General features: G+C 43.4%; 1 protein-coding gene across 2 annotated transcripts in view; it reads left to right on the forward strand.

The window, feature by feature from the left end:
- LOC143982908 (cytochrome P450 2G1-like) overlaps nucleotides 1–24,744 on the forward strand; it is a 101,914-nt gene that overhangs the window by 847 nt on the left and 76,323 nt on the right. For both annotated transcript variants that reach the window (XR_013274531.1, XR_013274532.1), the window contains exon 2: nucleotides 17,087–17,136. The gene's annotated coding sequence lies outside the window, so the exon portion shown is untranslated. The remainder of the gene's footprint in view (nucleotides 1–17,086; nucleotides 17,137–24,744) is intronic.

Here is a 24,744-nt window from a genome sequence, read left to right on the forward strand (position 1 = left end):
GTAGCGTAAATGCACAAATATGAGTGCCGAGGGGCATGGTGACGTCACGCATCCCCGCGTCACCAACGGGAGGGGTTCTCCGCTCAAGGCATCGTGTGCAATGGTGGAGATACACAGGCTAGCTCTTTTCAGTGCAAATAGGCTGGAACATAGACAGAGATACTCCGTCATTTGTTCAGTCAACACTGGTGGAGCTTACCTTTCCCGGGTGTCAGCGAAAAGGACATGAGCAGGAGAAAGCATGGTATGGGGCCACCTAATGGATAAAAGAAATGGCAAACAGCATTTTTAAAATAAAATAAATGAAATAAATAAAAAACACACATAAATACAAAAAAGGTTTTTTAAGGTAAACCAAGCCTAAGGGAGTGGGATGTTAACGGTGCAATAAGTCAAAAACTGTATTCTTATTAAAAAAATTACAAAATTTATTTATACATAATTCATAAAAGTAGAACAATGATCTGTATAATCATACTGAGGTTATATACAACTTTGTGGTCCAATAGATGGTAAAGTTGAGGTAGTTGCGATTGATTTATCCCAAAAAATAAAGGTATTGTATTTATGTATGTTTTTTTATTTAATTTAGTTTATTGTAAACACTTTGTTCGCCATTTCTTTTATCCATCAGGTGGCCCCATACCATGCTTTCTCCTGCTCATGTCCTTTACGCTGACACCCGGCAGGTAAGCTCCATCAGTGTTGGCTGAACAAATGACAGAATATCTCTGTCTATGTTCCAGCCTATTTGCACTGGGAGTAGCTAATCTGTGTATCTCCGCCATTACACATGCTGCCTTGAGCGGAGAACCCCTCCCGCCGGTGATGCAGGCATGCATGACGTCGCCAAACCTCCTTGGAGTGTGGTCGCGCCACGCATCCCCGTCTCAGGAAGACGCCTTGCTTCTTACGATCAGATGTCTTTGCACAGCTGATCGGTGATCATCGCGATCAGTTGTTTTTTCTTACAGCTGATTGGCGGGAACATTAGTATTACTCCTCTCCACTTGTCCTCAGCTGATTGATTGATGCCAAGACACAGCCGGTATATATTTACTAACTCCGATCTGGGAATGTCAGTTTACTGGCTGTTGCTCTGGCATTCACACCACTCTGAATTCAAAGGTAATCTTATATATATTTCATTACTTTTACCACTTCTCTCTCTTTATGTATAGCAGACTGGGGAATGTCTGATTATGTGGCAGGTCCCCAGTCCATTGGAGCTGAAATACTATATATTATACACTCATATAATAGTGCGCTTACGCTACAAGAGGGATCTATTTCTCTCTTCCTTTTGCTTTTTCTCTATGATAATTTTTACGGCACAAACTTTTTTGCTGTGGTACTTGCCAGGTGTCTTTTGTGGATGTGTTTGACACTTGAGCTGTGGATACATGCATTACCATCTACACTGTATGGATGTGAGGAGCCGTGCGACCAGCACGTACTGTCTCTCTGTATTGTTGCTTTTACTGTTATCAATTTCAATGAGTCTATGTGAGTACTTTTGGTTTTGAAACTGTTCCACAATAGATTTTGCTTCTTTGATGTTGTTTCATATATAAAAATGCCTCCACCACTATATGTATTTTTTTTATATTTACGTTACAGATAAGAAAATAATATCCCAACTTTGTTTTATAATAAACCACCCCTGAATAAGGAAAATGCACAACAATTCAATAATTTCCAAAACTTGTCGAGTATATGGTTGAACATCTTATCTGCTGACCTTATAAGTTTGGATGGCATTTAGAATTACAAGTCTGGGTTAATTCATGACACCTTATTTGTTTATTCATTGATGTATCGTCACAACTTACGTTTGCTGAGTATATTTGTATGATATATGCATTTTTTATATTTTTTTGTATATTAATAAAGTTGGCACCATTGTGCCTTTTAATTAATCTATTCTTTTTACTTTATATATATTTTTTATTCTGCCATTGATAAAGTCCAAGGGGGCGTCCCCCAATGCAATTGTTGCATGTTTCCTGCAATGTTATTAAGGATGATGGCAGTTTAATCTACACAATATTCAATTCTCAATAATTTATTTATTTTTCTGGATTGTGACAAATTTCTTAGCTGTATGCCCTTGTACACATGGTCGGACATTCTGCCAACCAAATCCGTTGGATTTGTCCAACGGATTTTGTTCGACGGATTGTGTCCAAAACTGTTGCATACACACGGTCGGACCAAGTTGTCGGAAAATCCGATCGTGATGACGTTATTTCGTTACGACGGGACTACGTTCACGCTAGTAGCCAATAGCTTTGGTGTAGGAATTTGATCTGAGCATGCGTGGCACTTTGTCCGATCGGAATTCTCTACACATGATCGGAGTATGTCCGATCGGACCAGTTTGTCGGAAAATATTTCCAACAAGTTGGAAAATTGGGTCCGACGGATATTCCGACGGAAACAGTCCGATGCATACCACACACAGTCGGACTATCCGACAAAACGGTCCGATAGGACACATTCTGTCGGAATCTCTGACCGTGTGTACAAGGGCTATGACTGAGTCAGCTTGAATCAAACTGTGTGATTTATTTATTTTTTTCCACACAAAAGTTACAAAAATACTTACAAAAGTTGTACATTAAAATACAAAATAAATGTAGCTTCAAATAAGATCAAAGATACGAGATAAAGTTGTTTGTTTCAAAAAATAAGTTTAAGACATGTGCTTAAAATGGCTGCAATTCCCTTTGTCCTGAGAGCATCTGTAAAAATGTCTGTATGCTGGGTTTCTACAGTAGTGACGAGTAAGAAAGAAATGTAGAAGTGTAGCAGAAGTCACATCTAAGCCTACATATTCCTTTTTAAATAAACTCAGTTTCTTTATTTGAAAGCATGCCTAAAAATACACACTCCCATATTACTACCATCCTCATCTCTCTTCGACTCCCCTCTAAGGGTGGGGGCTAAGAATAGGAATGTAATATGAACAGCATGACTAATTATAGACAGAGCAAGAAGTGAGTTTGAGAGACAGCTTGGCTCAGAGTAATTATGTAAACACCCAGTTTTTCAAACAAAATATCCGTTACATAGGAATACCTTTATGAAACTAAAAACTAAGAATATTAGTCAAAATGTTTTGACAGCTTTTTGAAATTGAGAACTCAGTTCAAATGTCATCATCTGTAAGTCATTAGCTCAAAAGACCTTACATGTACACACAATTAGAGGGGATTTCATAACCTCAATTATATACTTATAGGACCAATTCAAAATTTAGATATTAAGAATATAACAACCACCACATGAAAGCCAAATTTAAAAAAAGCAAGGTATAATCCACCTGGGTGCACAAAGTAGTTGCGATGATATGAACAGTTTTACTAACATGTAAAAGGTGCAAAATTGTACTCATGCGTTAATATTTGTTTTACCCTTAGGCGTGAAGGGGCTAACTGCACCAAAGGTACAACTATGTCTACATTTGTATTTGTGCATAGATAAGTTATTATTTACTGATGCATTTTCTGTGCTGCTCACAATCTTGAAAACTGTCTGATTTTGCCAGCCACAGATCACAGGTGGTTGACCTATCACAACATTTTCCTACTTCAGACATCCTGCTGGCCCTGGAATCAAATCATGCTTTCATTTGCTGACACACATACATTAAATTACAAAGGGGGCTTACTAACTGTAGATATCATTTGATGAATCTATGTTACAAAAAAATGTACAGCTTAGATCTTTCAGTAAAGTGTTACCTGGCAAACAGAGGCCTAATTTAGGTTCTTGCCAAAAGGATCAGTAAGCATGATCAAGTGATCAAATCTTATAAACATAATAGTTATTTTTATTCATCAAATTGATGTGACTATAGACTTTCCACTGTACTTTAAAACTTTTAATATGTGGTTTGTGATTTATTGTATAATGTCTTCATGTAAAAGGTATTATATAGCCAAAAATTATCCAATCTCTGTAAGACCAGTTTTGGAACATGAACAATCCATTCCCAGAGAGTCATTTTGTAGGATTCAATTTTTTTCTATTTCTCTATTTTCTATATTTTTCAATTCTATTTTATTTCCTATTTTATTCTGTTCTAATAAATTATTTTCTATTCTATTTTGTATTATATTCCTTTATTTTCTATTATATTATATTTAATTTTCTATTATATTCTGTTCTATTTTACTCTATCATTTTATATCTATTCCTTTATTTTCTATTCTGTTTTATTCTATTTTTGTTTTCTAATTCAATTTAGTATTTGATTCAAATTGAATTCAAATTCCATTTCGTTGTTTCGGATTTGCTTCAATTCGTTACTACTGTAATTCGGTTGTATCAAAAAATGTGTCCAAATTTTGATTCAGAATGAAACGAAACGCACATGTCTATTAGCTATTTTATGTAAACATATACTCATCACACACTTATTATACTTTTTAAACTGCATTACATTAAAATTTATGAACTCACTGTGAACAATTCCTCTCTTGCATTTTATGTAAAATTAGACCTTTCATTGCGAATGACTATACCCTTATTTGTGAAAGGTATTGTACACTTTCAAATGTTTTGTTGTTTTGTCTAGTGTGGTTATAGTCCAATAGAATCGTTATAGTTCAATAAGAAGTTCCTGATTTATGCTGAAGTATACGCAAGACAAAACTCTAATTTTATATAGTTTTGAACAGCGTGGGATGGAATTAGAATGATTTTCAGTTTTAATTGCTGTCTGTTCCCCCGTTAAGTGGTTTCACCCTCTCTATTTGTCCTATTTACCATTATCATTAAAAGTGAAAGTAAAAGAAAATCCCACATTTTGGGTTGTCCCAAGAAAAGTAATAGAGGGGAATTCTTCCAATGGGGACACTAATTCTGATGACCTGGGGGTCCCCAAGGAATTTACTTAATTTGCAGGGATTTACTTTTGGCTATTGGGCAGGAAATAAAAGGAAATCTCTGCAACGGGATACAGATAACAGGGGTTATAACCTTACTCTATCCAAAATGTAAAAAAAGTTTGGCCAATAGTTCTAGTTTAAGCATTTTTTATTGAATTATTAAATAAATTATTATTATTATTTTTTTTTTACTGTTTGTTTGGTTTTTTAAACTGTACTGTCAACAGGCTTTTGGGAAATATCAGAAGTTTAAGCTAGCTAGCAAGGTTTCAATCTCGCAGATGGAGATGGAGACATTGACTTCCTTCGCTAGTCCCATCTACCTGGAGTCATGTTCAAAATGAACAGACTTTACTCCGTGTGTGGGCAAGTCCGTTCATTTGAAAAGTCCGGTGGACCTCTGCCGAAAGTCCACCGGACTAAGTCCGCTTGATAGTCTGATCGTATGTACGCGGTATAAGCAGCACTTCTGTGTTCATTCACAAACAGGAGATAGTAAACTTGTGACTTATATTACTTTAGCAGCGCTCCTGTCAGTCCTTAAAATGTGACCAGCATTCATATGTTTAATCGTATGAGCAACAGATGGATAACACTTGGTGATAAAAGTTCTGATAGCAGGTGGTAATCCTAGTTGATGTTAATAAGCGTGCACCATACACCAAGATCCACACCGCATGAGTCACACTCCCCTAGGGGTTTGAACTCCCCATCAAGAAGTATATTGCAAGCTTTGGAAAGTCAAAGGGATGTCATCAGGATAACAAGGGTAGTTGGAGCTGCAAATCACTCCATGGGTAGTCGATCATGAAATGAATTGCTCATACAATTAAACATATGAATGCCAGTGACGTTTTAAGGACTGACAGGAGTGCTGCTATAGTATTGGATGTTGCACAATATTGTGCTTTTTGTCTAGATTCTTTACTGCTAGTTTATGCATTTTATGTGATTTTTATAGCGGCTGCTTTTTATGTACGTATCCATTGAGTTATATGACATAATTCACATGATTGTTGTATTTGTGTAACTTTATTAGTAACATAGCGCTGAGTGTTGTGGTGTTGCCTTAACCACATACTGACTGGGCCATAACTGAAAGACGGCTACAACGTGGTCGGCTTATTCTGGGTGGACGTCCGTAGGACGTCCTCACAGAAGAGCATGCACCCGGGAACATCCGTGACCACTGGGTCCGGGCGGGCCTCGGGCATCACAGATCATGGTAAATGGGCACTGATAGCGGCCGTTTACCACGTGATTGCTCCGTCAAATGACAGTGCATCACTTGTTAACAAACCGGCATCATATCATGACGCCGGTTTCTCCCTCCCCTCTCTGTACTGATCGGTACAGTGTGAGAGGGGAGAGGGAAATAGATCGTTTGCAGCGCTGTGGGCACTACAGATCCAGCCCAAAGTGCTACTCAGTGCCAGTGCTATACTGTGCAATCATTAAATACCACCAAAATAAATCTCTATTTGTGTGGAAAAAAAGCACAAACATTTCATATAGGTACAGTGTTGCATGACTGAGTAATTGTCATTCAAAGTGTGAGAGCACCAGAAGCAGAAAATTGGTCTGGTTAGGAAGGGGGTTTAAGTGCCCAGTGGTCAAGTAGTTAATATTACAAAACTTGTGTTGTGTTTTTTATTTACACTTTTTTCTCCAGGTGAATGGATAGGAGTACATCGTACCCCATAATCATTCACATAGGGTGGGGGGCCAGTATCTGGGGGCCCCCTTATTAAAGGGGGCTCTCGGATTCCGATAAGCCCCCCGCCAGCAGACCCCGACAACCAACGGCCAGTGTTGTCGGGAAGAGGCCCTTGTCCTCATCAACATGGGGACAAGGTGCTTTGGGGTGGGGCCCCCCTTCCCCAAAGCACCCCCCCATGTTGAGGGCGCGTGGCCTGGTACAGTTCAGGGGGGGGGGGCGCTCGCTCGACTCCACCCCCCCTGACCGGCAGGGCTGCGTAATGGACTTTGGGGGGGGGGACTCCCATTCCCATACCATTTTTTTGGGCGAAGGGGTTCCCCTTTAAGTCCATACCAGGTGATGGGGTTCATGAGGTGTCAATCTCGCCGATGGAGGCGGCGATATTCACTTCCTTCGCCAGCCCCGTCTACCTGGAGCCATGTTCAAAATGAATGGACTTTTCTCTGTGTATGGGCAAGTCCGTTCATTTCAAAAGTCCGGCAGACTCCCGCCAAAAGTCCGGTTGTGTGTGGGCAGGTCCAAGTCTGGCGGGCCTCCATTGCAAAGTACGGCGGGTTGTCCGGTGGACTAAGTCCACCATACTAAGTCCGCCGGATAGTCCGATCGTGTGCACGTGGCATAAGAAGTTGAACTGGAAACAAACACATGTGTTTTTATTTTTATTTTTTGGATTTTTGACATTTTATAATGTCTTGTGTTGTGAGTTGACTGACGTACTGCACTGTTCTTGCTTCCCCTCATGCCTAAATTGTGAACTTGCAAATGCAATGTACATGTCATTAATGCCATTTTTTTTTTTTATAACATGTTCTGTGCAATTTACACTTTAACAGCTTTGTGACGAGCAAATAAACATGTTTTTTGCGTTTCAATTCCTAATATTAGGGCGAAAATGTGACCATTTTTCATAAATTTTTTTAAAAATGGTCACATGACCAAAATCGGGTATCTGTGAGTACATGATGTCAAGTATCGGTATTCGGTGTCAAAAAAGTGGTATCGGTGCATCCCTAGTTGCCAGTAAGGGTTTCAATGACAGAACGAGTAGTTACATAGTAGGTGAGGTTGAAAAAAGACACAAGTTCATCAAGTCCAGCCTGTCGAAGGAAATTCCACATCCTTGCTGCTCTTAAAGTAAAGAACCCTCTATGTAGTTTAAGGTTAAACCTCTTTTCTTCTAATTTTAATGACCACGTGTCTTGTTAAACTCCCTTCCGAGAAAGTTTTATCCCTATTGTGGGGTCACCAGTACAGTATTTATAAATTGAAATCATATCCCCTCTCAAGCGTCTCTTCTCCAGAGAGAATAAGTTCAATGCTCACAACTTTTCCTCATAACTAATATCCTCCAGACCCTTTATTAGCTTTGTTGCCCTTCTTTTTACTCACTGCATTTCCAGTACATCCTTCCTGAGGACTGGTGCACAGAACTGCACAGCATACTCTAGGTGCGGCCGGACCAGAGTCTTGCAGAGCGAGAGAATTATTGTTTTATCTCTGGAGTTGATCCTCTTTTTAATGCATGCCAATATTCTGTTTGCTTTGTTAGGCTCAGCATTTGCATGAAATGCCAAGCTGCTGCTATCTACTAGGACCCCCAGGTCCTTTTCTATCCTAGATTCCCCCAGAGGTTCTCCCCCAGTGTATAGATTGCATTCATATTTTTAACACCCAAATGCATTATTTTGCATTTTTCTACATTAAACCATAGCAGGCGTGACAGAGGGCACCCCTGCCTTGTTCCATCAAACATTTCAAAGGGTGGGGACAAGGTCCCTTTCATTTTTCCTGTCGCTGTGGGGTGGTTATATAATGTTTTAATCCATTGGACCATCCTTTGGCCCATTCCTATTGCCTTTAGTGTAATCATCATACCCCGTTGAATGACTTTTCGGCATCTATTGACGGGAATAGAGCTGGGGATTTTTCTCTGCTAAGTTAATGCAACAGGAGTAGTGTTCTCACCCCATTGTACCTTCCCTCCAAGGGACAAAGCCAACATTGTCTGTATGTATGCATTCAGGCATCAGATCTTTCATCCTGGTGGCTAAAACTTTGCAAATAATTTTGTATCTGCATTCAACAGTGATATTGGTCTGTGTCAGGTAGCGATCAAGCTGTAGAGACGGCATCTCTTACACCTCTTGTCCAACACCCCTGGTAGTAATGATAGGAGGTGTGAAGACACAGAGTGGCACGAGGGTCGGTATAGCAGGCAGCGCCAGCTGAGGTTTGCAGGAAACAGATGACCCTGGATCACGAGGCCGGAGTCGGTACACAGTCAGGCAGCAGGGCACAGAAGCACAAGACAGGAGCAGAGTCAGAGTACAAGCCAAGGTCACAATAGGCAGGCAGGAATCCAGAGTTTGGTCAAGGGCAAGCCAGGTTAAGCACGGGTACGTAGATATAGCAGGCCAAGGCACAACAAACAGGATCTAGCTAAAGACCACTCAGTAATCTGTTCATGCCATAGTTCAGCTTTTTGTAAACCCTTAGGCTCGGTTCACACAGGGGCGACTTGTCCAGGCGACTTCGCCGCCTGACAAGTCGTGCTCCGTTCTGTACTACGGAACCGTTCTAATAGGAGCGACTCAAGTCGCTCCGACTTAGAAAAAAGGTTCCTGTACTACTTTTGTGGCGACTTCGGGCGACTTGCATTAACTTCTATACAGAAGTCGTTTTGCAAGTCGCCGCTGATCGTGTGCAGGTCGCGGCGCTGCAAGTCGTGCCGCCCGCTGTGTGAACTGAGCCTTATAATCCACTTTTTGCTACAGGTAAGCCTATAATAAGGCTTACCTGTAGCTCCCCCCAGATATCTCCTAAACATGCATGGTTTAGAACATATCCCCTGTATCTGCATGTGCTGACGTCATTAGCACATGCACACTGAAGCAATGGCCGCTTGCTTCAGTGAGTGTGCTGTTATCTGCGGCTCCCGCGCGCATGCACAAGAGTGACGGCACTGTGATTGGCCAGAGCCGTGATATCCGGAAGTAACTCTGGGGGAAAATGTCGCCAGCCGGTGCTGTGTACGGGCACCGCAGCGGGGGCTTCAATCTCAAGTGAATATTACATAATGAGCTAGTATGCTATGCATACTAGCTCATTATGCTTTTGTCTTGAAGGTCTCTCTTTTTTTTTTTTTCATGTGGGTTTACAACCACTTTAAATGGGTATTTTGCTCATAATTGTGCACATGAACATGTAATAGCCTTCTAGTTCCAACTGAGCTTCTCTTACAGTCTATAATTACAGCACAGGGTTGTATTTTTTCCCTCAATGGGGAGAACTGTAATAGAGGCTAGTAGTGATTCCCGCCTCATCTCGAAGCCTTCTCCTAACCCATTCATGTATGAGCATAGCTTTGGCGTTAGCTGTCCTTTAAACTTCTTAAAATAACGTATTGTAAACCCATCCTTACAGGGGTTCTAATCTGTTGTGATTGTACATGATTTTTTTTTTTTTTTGTTATTTGCTTTGTTCATAAGAGATAACTTTTCCTTTGGTCCCTGTTTCACTGAGCCCCTAAATCTCCCTCTTAACCCCGGTCACTGAAATAGGTAGTGAAGGAAGACCTTCCCAATAGGAAATACAGACAACAATAAAACCAGGCAGAGGTTCTAACCCTTTCCCACATTGACCCTATGCATTTTTAGTGCTTTTGTAGTTTGCAGAAACACACTACAGTCCATTTAACATGGTTTCCTATGGTACAAGTTCACTTCTATACATTTTGCGGCCGGTGCATTTTTGGAAAGGGTGGGGGACTTTATTCCCGAGATTTGCGGGTAATAGACTTTAATGGAACCTCACCAGAAATGCAAGTACTGTGTTTGTGATGTGATTTTTGATGTGTTTTGCATTTTTTATTTTAACACTGTATATAGCTGGTTGCTAAGCAGGGGGGCGGGAAGTTGGCCGCCACGTCCTTAACAACCGATGAGTCATCAGCTGTCCCCTCCCTTCCCTGACCTGACGCTCAGGTAAGGGCCTGGTATGGATTTTGGGATTTTAAGGACGAGGTGGCCAGCTTCCCGCCCCCATCCTTAGCAACCAGCTATATACAGTGTGTTTATGCAAAAACGCATACAAGCTGATTTAAAAAATGCAAAATGCACTGCAAAACGTGCCTAAAAAACGCATCAAGTGCAACTGCATAGATGTGAACCTAGGCTGAAGGCTTTTCAGATTCCAGATTTTCATGCATGACTGGAGTGTCCTAAAACATAAGCCAGTCCTCAAAGCAAATGGAAGCCTTGGCAGTCATTTAGCTGCAATATTATATTTTCTTCATATTATCCAATGGAAGCATCCTATTCACCTGATAGAAGAAGTCAATCAGGTAATTTGATTTAATATTAGTACAGGTTAACATGTGACCCTGAGAGACTTTAGTGTACAGAGTTTACATGTCAGCAATGCCAAAAGATAGCTAGCTCTTGGGTAATCTATTTAGTGCGCCAATTTCATCCACCCTGAGCTGTTCCCTTTATAAATAAGCCTGCAGCAGACTGAAATATTTTTAGCTCCATTACAGGAGAGCATAGTGTCAACATGGAGATCTTGAGTACAAGCATGCTGTTATTAATTGGAATAATTTTGATGGTTCAGCCTCACACAACACCTAACAAAGATGGCACCTCATCCCTGAAAATTTGAAACATAAATCAAAGGACAGGAAGGGAAATTAGGGATTTTCGCGGTGCTGGTTAACAAAGTACAATTAATTAAAGTACAAAATTTGTAGTACAAAAATTTATTAAGTTTGAAGTTAAAATCAGTAGCAATATATGCTTAAAAAATACAGAATAATGCAATACAGTGGTTGTTCTCGTCAAGCACACATAGTCCCGACATGTTTCGCATTGGATTGCTTCTTCAGGGGATGTGTGAATGTTTGAACAGAATCTAAACCAAAAATACAAAAGTAGTAATAGAATATATCACAAAATTCATAAGTGCAGAGAGGAAAAAAAAAAACACAAACACACATCAAACCCACCTTCAACCACTACGTTGATGGTAAAGTAGGGGAATTGTCCACCTCGGGGGTTAACTGCAGCAGTGCTGAATCGCAGGGGGCTAAAAAGCCAACCCAAGGAAACTGATAACAGAAAGGTATGTAGTAAAAAGCGAAATTAGAAATTTTGGGATAATTTAAAGTTCTTTAATACATGACTTAATTTTAAGGTTGCTAAAATAAAACAGCCTTTTAGGGGTGAAAGACCCTCTAAAGTATAGAAATTGAGAAAGGTAGTACACAGATGTATTTTAATTTCAAATATATTACTTACATAGGTTGGATAGTTGTGAGAAATAGGGACGCTCGTATTTAGAAAAAAATCTTTTTGAGCACTCAGGGAGACACACCTGCACAGAAGTACCAGCTGGGTGGCCAATCAAAGAAAAAAAAAAAAACAACAAAACGAAGATTAAAAAGGTTAGGATAGGTAAGAAAATATATCTCAAAAGGAGTGGTGTGTACATCAAAAACTGAGTGTTATAAAAACACAAACACTCAAGCATATAGACATACACTAAAAATTACACATTGGCATCGCAAAGCATAGAATTCCAAGCCAGGGAGTCAATGCAGACATACAAAAAGAAACATGGACAATAGCCCAGGTCTAAAGGGTTGAAAAACAATGAGAAGGAAAAGTGAACGTTTGCAAATGAAAAAAACGATCAATTAAAGTAAATATAGAAAGATATAGCAGTAAGCTTACCAAGAAGTACAAAGTCTGGAGGATCAAGCGTCACCCTTGGCTGCGACCCGCAAAGGAATGACGGTATTACGAAGGCTTTTTATATGCCCCGCCATCAAGCCGGCGTCTGACGTAGTCGGCCTGATGCGGACAAAAGGAGCGCTATTGCGCATGCTCACCAATGGGACGAGACTGAGTAAGCCTACAAGTCCCATAATGCCTCAAGCATGTGGGCGGGGGAAAGAGGGGAACGAACGATGCCTTCGTAAAGGGCGACGGCATAGACGAACGTGGCCACCAATCCGACCGCCCAGTCAGGCATGGAGGCAAAAACGATGGAAAAAGAGGGTCGGAAAAGGATGGCAAAAAATGGCCAATCCTTCCGACCGATGTAAGGGGAGCGTCGCAGCGCTAGAGAGGGGCAGTGGCACACAAGGCGCCTATGCCCCCGGGCGTCCGTGCGAACAGCACTGATGGGGAAACCGAGGAGGTGGACCATTCGGGTGGGGAATCATAAAAAAAAAAAAAAAAAAAAGGGGAGGACAAAAAATTTTTTCTCTGAAAGCTGCACATAATAATATCATAAACATAATAATATCATAAACATATACATAATGTATTCTTATACTCGTTATTAACAAACAAATCAATACAAACAAATTTCAAATAAAACAATGAGGGAAAAAAAAAAAAAAGGGGGGGGGGAAGGAACCCAAACAGGTTCCCTCTCAGAGGGGCGGTCAGCAGGACTGAAGGGCCAGAAAAAAATATATCACAAAAAGGGTTTAAAGCTTAAGTTTTCATTAAAGCCAGGTGAAGTTGTAGCCTGTTATTAATTGTCTGTTTGATCTTCCTTATCTTAACCACTTAAGCCCCGGACCATTTTGCTGGCCAAAGACCAGACCACTTTATGCGATTCGGCACTGCGTCGCTTTAACAGACAATTGCGTGGTTGTGCGACGTGGCTCCCAAACAAAATTGACGTCCTTTTTCCCCACAAATAGATCTTTCTTTTGGTGATATTTGATCACCCATGCGGTTTTTATTTTTTGCGCTATAAACAAAAAAAGAGCGACAATTTTGAAAAAAACACATTATTTTTTACTTTTTGCTATAATAAATATCCCCCAAAAATGCGTAATTTTTTTTCCCCTCAGTTTAGGCCGATACGTATTCTCCTACATATTTTTGGTAATAAAAATCACAATAAGCGTTGGTTAGCGCAAAAGTTATAGTGTTTAAAAAATAGGGGGTTCGTTTTATGGCATTTTTATTAATAATTTTTTTTTTTACTAGTAATGGAGGCGATCAGCGATTTTTATTGTGACTGCGACATTATGGCGGATACATCAGACATTTTGACACATTTTTGGGACCATTGTCATTTATACAGCAATCAGTGCTATACAAATGCACTGATTCCTGTGTAAATGACACTGGCAGTGAAGGGGTTAACCACTAGATGGCAGTGTAGGGGTTAAGTGTGTCCTAGGTGGGTGTTGCTAACTGTGGGGGGGGGGGGGTGTGGCTGTGTTTTACACATTACTGATCTCTGCTCCAATCACAGGGAGCAGAGATCAGTGTCACTTTTAGGCAGAACAGGGAGATGCTTGTTTACTTTAGCATCTCCCCATTTTTCCTCCCGGTAAGATGATCATGGGTATCCCTCACAGAGGTCCCGACCGCTGCACGCGCGTGCAATAGCATGGCAGCAAATTTAAAGGGACGTACCTGTATGCCCATTTGCCTGTCCGTGCCACTCTGCCGGGTACGTCAGCGTGCGCCGGTCGGGAAGTGGTAGTGGTGTTGCCATTTTAATTTTTTTTTTTTTTTAAAGTCAGCAGCTACAAATACTCCAGCTGCTGACTTTTAATAATCAGAGACACTTACCTGTCCCAGGGTCTAGCGATGCGGGGTATCGAAGCCCTGCTTAACTCCCCCTCCATTCAGCGGCGCCGGCATTGTGATTGTGATTGTGCTTCCCAGTTGGGCACAAACTGCGCATGCGCAAGCGTAACCACGCACCGTGATTGGCCACGCAATCATCTGGGACCATCTGGGACCTGTTTCGTGTCCCAGAGGACTGTCCCAGAGGGAGGGGGCAGAGCTGAGCCCTTTCTGTGCTGAGGGGAAGTGATGTCACCAGCCCAGGCACTGAAGGAGGCAGACTACGAGGGACCCCCTAGCATCAGCCATTTAGAGGTGAGTTAAAAAAAATTCAAATTTTTATTTTTTTTATTTTTTTTCCATAAAAGTTTTATTTTTCATATAGGAAAAAATTACAGAATGTGTTACATATTATGCCAGAGGTACAATCAGGCAGATAACATATAAGTAACCATCCCATACATAAAAGAACAATAAGGCAAACTTGTTACTGGGTATGTGGGCTAATGAACCCGCACAACATTTCAATTGGAAAGGTGAAAATGTAAAAATGTAAAAAGGTCTCCTAACCCCCAGAGCTATGGCTAAAAAAAGTGAGTGTAAGCTTCGGAGGGGAGAGAGGGGAGAAGGTGATTCCTAGCTGTCAGCCTTTGCGCCGGAAAGAGTTCTATCCGAAGTCAGGGAAGAGAAAAAGGCATCTTGACGCTTGACGTATTCGGGGTCCGATTGGTCCTTTCCTTGGAACAGGGTGAGTTGTCCTGGGTATAGCGTGAGCCTAATGGTCTCAGATTAACCCGGTAAATAGAGCGGTCGTGTCAGTCTTTCGTGTACGGGGAAGGGGGGTAAGCATCTGGCGTCAAGTCATAGAGCATTGGGGTACTGTCAGGGGGTATGGGACGGGAGGGGAGGGAAAGGGGGGAGGGGACAGGAGGGAAGGGGAACACATCAGAGGGGTGAAAGAGAGGGGAGAGGAGAGGGAAGAAGGACCTTTGTGGTCCAACCTCTGACTCCCACCAAGACAAGTCTTTCATAGGGGCTGGATATGGTAGATCCAGTTCCGGGTGTGAGGAGCCCCACTAGTTTTGGGGCTGATATGAGGGTGATATGAGGGACCACCTCCAGTCCCGGACGCGTCAACGTGTCAGGGGGACAAAGGGTCAGTTTCCTTCGGAGGCTTGGGCGTTCCTAGAATCGTGTGTGCATGGGCTTGTAGGGGGTCCGCTATCTGCAGAGGAGCGGAATTGGGTCCAGCGCTCCCAAGTACGTGCGTATTTGTGGGGGGAGTCTCGAGCAATATGGATGAGCTCCTCCATTTCCGCTATCTTCCCTACCCTGCTCAGCCATTCAGAGGTGGTCGGGATCTCAGTGGATCCCCAATGTACCGGAATGCATAACTTGGCAGCGTTCAACATGTGCATGCCCAGGGACTTTCTGTAGGAGGGAGTAGAGTTGGGGGAATGGTGTAGAAGAAGCCTAGCTGGTAGAAATTCAATTTGCTGATTCGTAACTTGAGAGGTGATTGTGTGGACCTGCACCCAGAAAGTCTGGATTCTGGGGCATGACCACCAGATATGAATGAAGGATCCCGGTTCAGTCTGGCATCTCCAGCAAGTTTACGGTATTGCGGCATTACATTTATGTAAGCGAAGCGGTGTACGGTACCACCTGGAGAGAAGTTTGTAGTTGTTTTCTTGTGTATGTACGTTTAGAGATCCCTTGTGTGTGGTGAGCAAAATGCTTTCCCAGTCAGCTTCTGAGAATTCTACCTGAAACTCTCTCTCCCAAGCAGGACAGGCCCTTCCATCCTTCGGAGAGTACAGCCAGAACAACATAGCGTGTATACTGGATATCAAATGGCGTTGTGGAGTGGCTTGGGAACAGAGAGTTTCAAATGGGGTAAATGTCCGAGATAGAGCTTCCGCTCGGTTGGACGCTCTAAGAAAGTGGCGTATTTGGAAGTACGACCAAAATGGGAGAGGCTGACTATCGGGCCTAACAGGGAGGGCGTTATGATCTAGAAGCTTTCCATCCTTATAAAAGTGGTGAGCTTGTATATCTTCATGGGGCCATTCAGCTTGCAAAAAGCATTTGGTCATGCCGGGGAGAAATGCAGGGTTCATGCGAATCGGCGTAAGTGGACCTGGGTTCGACGATAATTGGAACTGTTTGCAGGTTAACCTGAAGCTATTAAGGGTAGCTCCTATGAGGGGGTGTTCTTTCGCTAGCTTAGGTACATGGGAAGGGAGAATCCAAGGCAAGGTCTTAATAGGAAGGTTGGAGAACTGGCTCTCAAGATGAACCCAACCCTTGGATTCCTCTTGGGTAACCCAATCCACAATTCTACTCAAGTGACAAGCAACAGAGTAGTTCCGTAGATTTGGGAGGCCAATGCCGCCCAAGTGTTTGGGCTTTGTGAGTTGGACGAAGCTTATCCTAGGCTGTTTATTCTTCCAAAGGAATTGTTGGGACAGACGTTGGATGCGTTGGAAGAACGAATTGGGGATCGCGATAGGGATTGTCTGTAGCAAGTAGAGAAATCGCGGGAGAACGTTCATTTTTAAAATGGCCGCGCGGCCAAACCAAGAAGACTGGGGTCTGTCCCATCTGCGTAAGTCGTCTGTCATTGTGTGGGCTAGTGGGAGATAATACTTAGAGAATAGGTCGGATAAACGGGTTGGGAGCTGGATACCTAGGTATGTAATCGAGTCAGTCTTCCAGGAAAACGGGAAGTTGTCTTTACATCGTATAACTATATCTGGAGGGAGGGAGATATTCAGGGCGTTGGATTTGGAGAAATTAATTTTTAAATTAGAAAGGCGGTTTTTTTTTTATTATTATTTTTAGGAACATTCATGATTTTTTTTTTTTTTTTTTAGGTGCAACTCCACTTCAAGTATCACACATGCCAGGAAGCATCAAAGCAAAGGTAGGCTGCCACTGCGGCCCACCCCGTTATCTATCTATATATACCCTGTATATCTATATTTGTAATCTCCTGCATCTGTTGCAACTCTTCCCTCCAGCATTCCTCTATTTTTGGGAATTTCCATCATAAATGGGCCATGGTTCCCACCACAGTCTCTTCCAGCGCTAATAGGTCTTCCAAGGTGTGGAGTAACAGATGTCAGATAAAATGGTGGTGTGAAAGGTATATATGGTATCCAAGAAAAAGAGAAATGGAAGGCGTGCGCACCTAGTGACAAAAGGCCATTAACACAGTACATGGATATGCACAGGACACGGGCTACAGCTGTTGCGTTTCAGGGGCGCAGCCTCTTCATCAGAGCTCAGCCTAGCTCTGAGGAGGGGGGTGCGCCCCTGAAACGCGTTAGCTGTACCCCGTGTTCTATGCATGTCCATGCGTTGTGCTTATAGCCTTTTCTCAGTTGCATTTTGTGAGTACCCACTTTTTATACAAAAATTTCTTCTTATTAAATTATCTCTGGTAATACACTAAGCCTTCCATTTCTGTTTTTCTCATGGTTCCCACCAATTTACATCCTCATCAACAAAGTGGTGTTTTTCCTGATTGGTATTTATGTTCTTTATCTGGTGTTATGTACCATCTTGCCAGACATTTAAAATACATTTATAAAGTATTTGTATTTACTGCTGAGCTATGTACCATTCTCAAAATGTAAATGCTGTTAATTCACAAGGGCTCCTAATTCCTTTTCCCATTTTTCCAAGGATGGCGGTATTTTAGGTTCAGCCTTCATTGTAAGTATTTTGTAGATCTGGGAAATACCATGCTTTGAGTTTGTCTGTGAATTACACAGACGCTCAAATGGAAGTAAGTCCTCCTCAGATCTTATTGGCTGTGGCAGTGTTGTAACAAAATGCCTTAACTGAAAATGTCGCCATTCATCTATCACCATTAATTCCCTCTTATGCCTCAATTCCTGAAACGTGCAAATCTTTGCTTTTTCCTTTATGACTTTTAATGACTTCTCGACTGCCTGCCACAAATATACTGCAGCAATCCGGTTCTAGTATGCGAAATCACGCACAGTAATACCTTGGATTGTGAGTAACGCGGTTAGCAAGCGCTTTGCAATACGAGCTATTATTTTTAAAAAATCCTGACTTGGTTGTCGAGTGTTGTCTTGCAAAATGAGCAGGATTCAAGCCTCTGTGGTGTGTAGTACCGCATTAGGCCAGAGGTGCAGGTGCGACACTCGGAGCCGTTCGGATGCACTCGGAGCCACTAGGTAACACTCAGAAGCACTAGGAAACACTCTTTTTCAGAGTGTTTCCGAGCCACTCTGAGTGTTTTCGAGAGCATCCAAGCAGCTGCGAGCAGTTTCCAAGTGTTTCAGAGTGTCTCCAACACCTCCCACCTCTGGCCACATGTGGTACTGCGGAACAAATTATCTGAGTTTCCATTGACTTCTATGGGTAAACTTGCTTTGATATACGAGTACTTTGGCTTATAAGCATTCTTCTGGAACACATTATGGTTGTAATCCAAGGTACCACTGTTCATGTATGTGATTTTGTCAATGGCCACTGGGGGGCTCGCATGCGCCGACGGAGCCACACTCACGTTCTGATTGGCCACAGGGGAAGCCAATCAGTGATCCACCCGTGATCGCTCCCCGCAGAGACAGAACAGCCATCTGCCAAAGTATACAAGCAGACCGCTGTGCTGTCAGGCATGGACACTGTGCTCTAGTGTTTCTGCTAATCAACAACATGGATCACAGTGTCCATGGAGTGAGCCCATCCATCACACAGTTAGAAACACGCTAAGGGGACACTGTTAACCCTTTGATCGGCCCTGATGTTAACCCCTTCCCTGTCAGTGTCATTAGTACAATGTCAGTGCATATTGTTAGCACTGATCACTGTAGTAATGTCACTGGTTCCCAAAAAAGCGTCAACTAGGTGTCCAATCTGTCCACTGCAATGTCACAGGCCCTCTTAAAATCACCGCCATTAGGCCCCTTTCACACATGCGGATGGTATGTCCGTATTTCATCCATCCGTTTGCGGATGAAATACGGGCATACATTCATCCCTATGGGATAGCGGGTGTCTGCGGATGAGCATCCGCAGACACCCGATATCGTCCGCCTCCGCTACTGTCCGATTCTGCAGATGGAGAAAAATCCTATTTTTCTATCCGTCTGCAGAGCGGATCGGATGAACACGGACAGACGGTCCGTGCTCGTCCGATCCCCATAGAGGAGAGCTGACAGGGCGGTCCCTGCACAGTGTGCGGAGACCGCCCTGTCCATCGCCGGCTCAGCGGGGACAACGGAGCGATCCCCGCTGAGCGAGCGGATCATCACGGGGTGGATCATTACTGATCCGCCCCGTGTGAAAGAGGCCTTACAAGTAAAAAATAAATAAATAATCCATGAATATATCCCCTATTTTGTAGATGCTATAACTTTTGCGAAAACCAATCAATATAAGCTTATTGGGATTTTTTTTACCAAAAATATGTAGCAGAATACACATCGGCCTAAATTGGTGCGCCTTGAGGACTGGAGTTGAGAAACACTAAGGCCGCGTACACACGCGCGGACTGTTGGCCCAACTTTGTCCGTCCAACAGTTTGAGCGAACAGTCCGCTCAAACTTAGCATGGACGGACATGGCCACACACGACGGACGAACAGTTTGCTGAAACCGTGCGCGATGACGTGAACGGCACGTACGACAGGACGAAAAATACGACGTCCTATACACTGCAATGCAACCTTCCGACGTGGAAATCCTTTCTGAGCATGCGCGAGACTTAGTTGGCCGAACAAGCCTACACACGAGCGAACAGTCCGCTGAAACCTTGTTTCAGCGGACAGTTTTTCGGAATTTCCGTAAGACCTTGTTCGGCCAACTGTCCGCTGAAACTGTCCGCTGAAGCCCCACACACGAGCGGACTGTCCGCCCAAACACTGTTCAGCGGACAAGGTTGGGCGAACAGTCCGCGCGTGTGTATGCGGCCTAACAGGTCATGTTTTCAGGATTTCCCTCAGATGAAACGGCTGTGGTAATTACTAAGGCAGTGAAAACTGATCAAATCACCTGTGCAAAATAGTGGAAATCCTGAAAACATGACCTGTTGGTGCGCCTTGAGGACTGGAGTTGAGAAACCCTGGCCTAAATTGATGAGGAAATGAAATTTTTTAAATTATTTTTTTGTCCGTAAGAGAAATTAACGGCGAGTTATACTCCCATTTTGTCTTAAAGCCCCTTTCACATGGATGGACCATATGTCCGTTTTTTCATCCATCCGCTTTTGGATGAAACACAGACATACATGTATCCCTATGGGATAGTGGATGTCAGTGGATGAACATCCACTGATATAAGTCTCTGCTATGCTCCGTTTCTGATGACGGAGGAAAACCCTACTTTTCCATCAGTCTGCAGATCGGATCGGATGAAAACGTACTCTAAGGCCACGTACACACGCGCGGACTGCTCGCCCAACTTTGTCCGTCAAACAGTTTCGGCAAACAGTCCGCTCAAAATTAGCATGGACGGACATGGCCACACACGACGGACGAACAGTTTGCTGAAACCGTGCGCGATGACGTGAACGGCGCGTACGACGGGACGAAAAATACGACGTCCTATACACTGCATTATAACTTTCGGCGTGTAAATCCTTTCTGAGCATGCGCGGAACTTAGTTTGACGAACAAGCCTACACACGAGCGGACTGTTCGCTGAAACAAGGTTTCAGCGGACAGTTTTTCGGAAATTCCGTAAAACCTTGTTCGTCAAACTGTCCGCTGAAACTGTCCGCTGAAAGCCCACACACGAGCGGACTGTCCGCCCAAACACTGTTCAGCGGACAAAGTTGGGCGAACAGTCCGCCCGTGTGTACGCGGCCTAAAAACTGACTTTAACTGACTTAAAAAAAAAGTCTTTAGGGCGTTGAGGGAGTGGTGTATACCGATAACCCTGGGCGCTAGGCAATGTGAAAGTACCCGTAATACGTTCCATGTCAAAACATGAGTATTCTTATCTAAGATTCTATATTGTTGTGAAATCCATATAATTTTACTGGTACAGTACTAATCGTGTTCTCAATTTTCACCTATCTTTTTTCACTTGTTTTTCTTGTCCACTGTGTCATTTGTTCTAACAATACAGCATTGTAATATTTTGTAAAATCTGGTACAGCTAAACCCCCCTTGCCTTTTATCCTTACACAATACCGATTCATGGTTTCTTTTTCTGCCGTATATACCTTAATATCATTGCCCTTAACTGCCTGCTGCCCACCAGCTGTCATTTGATGGCCAGGCAATGCGGCTCTTGTTCTGGGCAGGTGTCATATGATGTAAGTACATTTAAACAGGGCATTCGTGCGATCGTGTGCATGCAGCCATGTACTTTCGGTGGCAGCGTGTCACGGAGACACCGCTTGCCACCGAGGGGGGTGAACAGCCATTGGACATCTGAGTACCCAAGTACCTGTCACAGTTCATCCGAGTACCCGAGTACATGTCACAGTTCATCTGAATACCCAAGTACCTGAGTACCTGTCACAGTCCATCTGAGTACCAGAGTACCTGTCACAGTCCATCTGAGTACCAGAGTACCTGTCACAGTCCATCTGAGTACCTGAGTACCTGTCACAGTCCATCTGAGTACCAGAGTACCTGAGTACCTGTCACAGTCCATCTGAGTACCGAGTACCTGAGTATCTGTCACCGCCCCCTGCAGAGTACCCAAATACCAGTCACCAGCTCATCAGAGTCCCAGAGACCCTATCTGTAGCCCATCAGAAGACCCGAGTACCTGTCACCAGGCCATCAGAGTACCCGAGTACCTGTCACCAGGCCATCAGAGTACCCGATTACCTGTCACCAGGCCATCAGAGTACCTGTCACAAGGCCATCAGAGTACCCGTCACAAGGCCATCAGAGTACCCGAGTACCTGTCACAAGGCCATCAGAGTACCCGTCACAAGGCCATCAGAGTACCCGAGTACCTGTCACCAGCCCATCAGAATACCCAAGTACCTATCTGCAGTAGACATGTGCATTCGTTTTCGTCCGAATGCATTTTTGTCCGAATTTCAGCTATTTTCGTTTTCGTTTTGACAAACGATAACGAAAGATCCGACATAAATAAATGCTTTATTTTCGTTTTCATTGTTACAACAGTTCGATAAAGAATAGGAGATTCGACGTGACTCTGAGGCCGCGTACACACGCGCGGACTGTTCGCCCAACTTTGTCCGTCCAACAGTTTCGGCAAACAGTCCGCTCAAACTTAGCATGGACGGACATGGCCACACACGACGGACGAACAGTTTGCTGAAACCGTGCGCGATGACGTGAACGGCACGTACGACGGGACGAAAAATACGACGTCCTATACACTGCATTATAGCTTTCGGCGTGAAAATCCTTTCTGAGCATGCGCGCAACTTTGTTTGACGAACAAGCCTACACACGAGCGGACTGTTCGCTGAAACAAGGTTTCAGCGGACAGTTTTACGGAATTTCCGAAAAACCTTGTCCGTCAAACTGTCCGCTGAAACTGTCCGCTGAAAGCCCACACACGAGCGGACTGTCCGCCCAAACACTGTTCAGCGGACAAAGTTGGACGAACAGTCCGCCCGTGTGTACGCGGCCTTACAATAACAATCTGTGTCTATAGAACCTGTGGTCGAATGTGCCTAACCTTACCTCTATTAGTCCAAGATTATATAGAGAAAATATTGGACAGAGAAAAAAGATTTGACGGAGAGAAAAGATTCTGCAAGTTACTGTCCTAAAAAGTGTTTGGGGACCCGGGTCCTGCCCCAGGGGACATGCATCAATGCAAAAAAAAGTTTTAAAAACGCCAGTTTTTTCGGGAGCAGTGATTTTAATAATGATTAAAGTGAAACAATAAAAGTGTAATATTCCTTTACTGCGGGGATTCCGGCGGCCTGACGTTTGTTATATGCGGAGGGTGGGGCCACCCTTCACCTGACCCCGCCCCCCTCTGACGCAAGGGGAAACCCGGGCTTCCCAGTGACGTATGGGTGACCCCGCCCCCCTCTGATGTAACGGAAACCTGCCTGTGTTACATCAGTGGGGTGCGGGGTCACCCATACGTCACGGGGAACCCCCGGGTTTCCCCTTGCGTCAGATGGGGCGGGGTCAGGTGACGGGTGGCCCCGCCCTCCGCATATAACAAACGTCAGGCCGCCGGAATCCCCGCAGTGTCTCCTCCGTGGAGACAGAAGATGGATGCATTCGCTACGCGGTTTCAGAAGAGCCATCGCTGGACCCCAGAGAGATGATCGTCCGTCCCTGGATAGCAAGAGTGGATTACCACCGCTGGAATCTTTTTTTAATTTTTTTTTATTTTTAATAAAGGAATTTTTCAAAAGTGTGTTTGTCTTATTTAACTATTTTTTACACTTTCTTTGTGAAATGGTAGGGGTACTCTTTTACCCCCTTACCATTTCAAACAGGGGGGGGCGGGATCTGGGGGTCCCCTTGTTAAAGGGGGCTTCCAGATTCTGATAAGCCCCCCGCCCGCAGACCCCCACAACCACCGGCCAGGGTGGTGGGGATGAGGCCCTTCTCCGCATCAACATGGGGACAAGGTGCTTTGAGGGGTCACAGACCCCCAAAGCATCCTCCCAATGTTGAGGGCATGTGGCCTGGTATGGTTCAGGAGGGAGGGGGGCTGCTCTCTCGCCCCCCCCTCTTTTCCTGCGGCCTGCCAGGTTGCGTGCTCGGATAAAGGGACTGGTATGGATATTTAGGGGGAACCCCACATCAATTTTTTTTTTAAATTTGATGCAGGGTTCCCCTTAATATCCATACCAGACCTGAAGGGCCTGGTAATTGAATTTGGAGGACCCCCATGCTTTATTTATTTTTTTTATCAATGACTTTCAATGAGTTTTCTCTGTATTACGGAGCCGACAATTCATAATAGCTGCGAGTGATTTTAAAGGACTTTTTTTCCTGCATAAATGACACTTTGTGCAGGGACAGTTCTAAGCACCAGAAACATGCGCTCCTTCACGGGCATACTATAGACACCCCCCCCCCCCCCTACGAAATTTAAAGGAATATTACACTTTTATTGTTTCACTTTAATCATTATTAAAATCACTGCTCCCGAAAAAACTGCAGTTTTTAAAACTTTTTTTTACATTGATACATGTCCCCTGGGGCAGGACCCGGGTCCCCAAATACTTTTTAGGACAGTAACTTGCAAATTAGCCTTTAAAATTAGCACTTTAGATTTTGAACGTTGGAGCCCCATAGACTTTAATAGGGTTCTAAAGTTCACACAAAGTATGCTATATACTAGCTCCGTCTAATCTTCTTTATACATTCGACCGACACCATAAGCCTTCAAAGACAGATTCAACCGTAATTCATGTAATTTTCGGACGAATGCAATTTTTGAACGAAAAACTAAATAAATAAAAACGAATTTCGGGAGTAACTAAATAAATAAATTTTTCGAAAGAAAACGAAATTCCGAAACAAAATATTTTACTCTGCACATGTCTAATCTGCAGCCCATGCCTCATAGAATATATGTTGGGTGTTTGG

The sequence above is a fragment of the Lithobates pipiens genome, unplaced genomic scaffold (genome assembly GCF_037356315.1).
Source record: "Lithobates pipiens isolate NorthernLeopardFrog02 unplaced genomic scaffold, aLitPip1_a1.2 Scaffold_1, whole genome shotgun sequence".
NCBI classification, from domain to species: domain Eukaryota; kingdom Metazoa; phylum Chordata; class Amphibia; order Anura; family Ranidae; genus Lithobates; species Lithobates pipiens.